We start from the raw sequence: 4,075 nt of genomic DNA, 5'->3' as shown, positions 1-4,075 counted from the left end.
AATGGGCTGTAAGTTCTCTGCCACACACTTGTGGGCCTACTAAGTGACGCGTCCCCTAAAAAAATAAGTTGACACATATGCAAGGCTTTGTCAACTTATTATAGTCAACACACGGTTCTAGCAGCAGTGGCCGTTGGATGTCTATCCAAGGATGTCGTGCTTCTTCTTTAATCTCGGATATTCTTAGCTTTGGCCGCCCAAAAAATGATTCCTCCCCCTGACATCTGGGGCGCACCGTTTCGGAGGCTGACCTGTGGGCCTACTAAGTCGGAGCGTACAAAGGGCTTTGTCAACTTTGTCAATATAAACGATTCTAGCTTCAGTGACCGTACGATGTCCATCCAACGGTCGTAGTGCTTCTTCAACCTCTGGTCTTCTTGGTCCAGCCGCCCAAAGCAGCGCCGGTCGTGCCGCCTGCTCCTGCCTCCCGTGGCCGGCTGTGCTGCCGCGGAGGCCTCACCACCCCCATACTACTCCCACCGCTGGCCAGGCCATCCCTCCACTCACCCACACCCCCTGTTATTCTGCGGCGACGGCAGCCTCACACCGCAGCCGATCTAGTGAACCCTCGTACTCCTCTCCGCGCGGGCTTCAATTGTTGCATCTTCCCCGGCTCCGCGTTGTCCCCTTCCTAGGCGTCATTGTCATCCACCGCCCTGGTGCTCTCGGCGCGGCGTGGTCAACGTGGTCAATGAACGACTTCCATCGAAAGAGTACTGTACGTGGAGAGGCTGACAGCTGGGTCCACGGTGGCCGCAAGGAAGTGCCTCCTTATTACGTGCAAAATAATTATTCCTCCACCTGACAGCAGGGACCCGCCGGACGGGCCACCTTATTTCGTGAAAAAAACGCTTCCCCACTGACTGCTGGTACCCACCGGACGGGCCATCGTATTTCGCCAAAAAAACGTTCCCCCCGTTGTCAGCTCGGACCCACCGGAAGTGCCTCTTTATTACGCACAAAAAAATGAATACTCCCCCTGCTAGCTGGGACTCACCTTGGTGGGAAGCTAACTTGTGGGCCTACTAAGTTGACGGGGATGGAGGGCTTTGTCAAATTAGTCAATATAAACGATTCTTGCTCTAGTGACCGTACAATGTCCATCCAACGGCCGTAGTGCTTCTTCAACCTCTGGTCTTCTTGCTCCAGCCGCCCAAAGCCGCGCCGGTCGTGCCGCCTGCTCCTGCCTCCCGTGGCCGGCTGTGCTGCCGCGGAGGCCTCACCGCGTCCATACTACTCCCATCGCTGGCCAGGCCATCCCTCCACTCCACTCACCCACACCCCCTATTATTCTGTGACAACGGCAGCGCAGCCAAACCAGTGAACCCTCGTACTCCTCTCCGTGTGGGCATCCACTGCCGCGTCTTCCCCGGCTCCGCGTCGTCCCCTTCCTAGGCCTCACCATCGTCCACCGCCGTGGTGCTCTCGGTGCGGCGTGGTCAATGTGGTTAACGACCGAATTCCATCGGAAGAATATTGTACGTGAAGAGGCTGATAGCTGGGTCCACGGCAGCCACAAGGAAGTGCCTCCTTATTATGCGGAAAATAATTATTCCTCCACCTGACAGCAGGGACCCACCAGACGGGCCACCAGTATTTCGCGAAAGAAACGTTTGCCCCTGACTGCTGGGACCCACCCGACGGGCCACCGTATTTCGCGAAAAAAAACGTTCCCCCTGCTGTCAGCTCGGACCCACCAGAAGTGCCTCCTTATTACGCACAAAAAAATGAATACCCCCCCTGCTAGCTGGGACCCACCTTGGTGGGAGGCTGACTTGTGGGCCTACTAAGTTGACGGGGACGAAGGGCTTTGTCATCTTAGTCAATATAAACGATTCTAGCTCCAGTGACCGTACGATGTCCATCCAACGGCCGTAGTGCTTCTTCAACCTCTGGTCTTCTTCCTCCAGCCGCCCAAAGCAGTGCCGGTCAAGCCGCATGCTCCTGCTTCCCGTGGCCGGATGTGCTGCCGCGGAGGCCTCACCGCCCCCTACTATTCCCACCGCTGGCCAGGCCCTACGGCGACGGTAGCCTCACACCGCAGCCGAACCAGTGAACCCTCGTACTCCTCTCCGCGCGGGCTTCCGCTGCCGCGTCTTCCCCGACTCTCTGTCGTCCCCTTCCTAGGCCTCGCCGTCGTCCACCGCCCTGGTGCTCTCGGTGCGGCGTGGTCAACATGGTCAAGGAACGACTTCCATCTGACGTGGACTGTATGTGGAGAGGCTGACAGCTGGGTCCACGGCCGCAACAAGGAAGTGCCTCCTTATTACGCGGAAAATAATTATTCCTCCACCTGACAGAAGGGACCCACTCCAAGGAAAGGCTTGGACGGAACAGACGATGGAAACAAGGCCTGGCGTACCGCACAATGGAGGAAACGGCCTTGTGTTCGACCGACCACGTTCGAAAAAGGGGTCCTGTTGATCGGGAGGGGCCTGGCGTACCGCAAAACGGAGGAAACGGACCTCCTACGGTCGAAACGGGGGTCCTGTTGATCGGGAGGGGTGTGGCGTATCGAAAAACGGACGAAACGGACTTGTGTTGGAGTGCTACGGTCGATACAGGGGTCCAACCCCCCCCCCCCCCGCAACGCTCACTGTTCATCCCAGAGGCAGCATCGATCGGCTTCAGTTAGCAGTAGTAGCGAAGGAATCGCTCCATCGGGTTCAGTTAATAGCCATCGATCAATCGCTCGGGTTCAGTAACGCGTAGCCTGCAGTGCAATCGCTCGTGTTCAGTTAGAGCCCAACGCCTCGCTCGGGTTCAGTTAGAGCCCAACGCCTCGCTCGGGTTCAGTTAGAGCCAACGCCTCACACACACGTGCATACGTACGAGAGAAACGCGCATCGCTCCGCCCCCGACCTCCCACCGTAACCGGCAACTCCCCGAAATTTTCCTCCCCCTTGCTTCTACCATGGTTTTTCCGTCATGGGCGGCCCAAAGAATGTCATGCAGCTGCGTCTCCGGCCCACCCAGGACGAAAAGCCCATTTTTTGTCATGATTTTTTGTCATAGAAGTAGGAGCCCACCACATCTTTGATGATACCGGGTTTTGTCACAATTATCGTCATTATGATAGAAAAAAATTTGTTCGGCCCAAAATGTCACGGATGTGTCTTTTTTTGTAGTGCAAGGAGAAGAAGGAGAAACGACCCCCACAACAATAGTCGGGATTCTTCGGGCTCGAAAGACTTAAAGTCAACCCGAAATATCGTCTAATTATCTTACTAGAAAATCCAGGGCACTTGATATTTCCTACATATTCTAGCCCAAGTCATGCCAAAATTCACGGAAAATTCTGGCATGACCTTTGCTAAAAAAGGACATATCGAGCGCCTGAAATTTGCCGGAACGGAAATTAATCAACACTCTGGCAAAACATAGGCCACTCGGAGGTGTAACCTGCAAACATTACCGGCCACTTGGGCAAACACATATCCTATTTCACATGTTTTTATCTACATCATATCTTATAGGACTCATATTGACATGGAGATTTGTCTGGTCTCACCTCGAGGTCGGACGGGGTCGGTGACGGGGACGACGACGGGGATGATGGAGGGGCTCCTAGATTTCTGCAAAAATAAATACCCTATTAGTTATCACTAATACATCCCAAATAGTATCATACATATAACATCGATCACTAATACAACTAAAACCCTAGCGAACGACGGGTATCGACGACGAGGATGTGGGATAGGCATCGTCGACGTCGATGCGGGAATAATTGCTTAAACTAAAAAAATAACAACAAATGTGACATGTTCAACTAGTTCTTTTAATTCAACTAGTTCTTACTAAAAATAAACTTACTATAATAAAAATAAACTAGTTCTTTCTAAAAATAAACTAGTTCAACTAGTTATATTAATTTTCTTACTAAAAATACATTAGTTCTATTAATTCAACTAGTTCTTACTAAAAAAAGTAGTTCCACTAGTTTTATTAATTTACTTACTAAATATTTTAAACACTTACTAAAAACAGAAAAAAGAGATGGAGGGAGGAGGGAAAGGGAGGAGGAAGGAGAGAGGAGGAGGGGGAGGAGGACCGTGGGATCAAAGGAGGGAGG

Source organism: Triticum dicoccoides, chromosome 4A, assembly GCF_002162155.2.
Source record: "Triticum dicoccoides isolate Atlit2015 ecotype Zavitan chromosome 4A, WEW_v2.0, whole genome shotgun sequence".
NCBI lineage: Eukaryota > Viridiplantae > Streptophyta > Magnoliopsida > Poales > Poaceae > Triticum > Triticum dicoccoides.
This window is presented reverse-complemented; position numbering follows the sequence as displayed.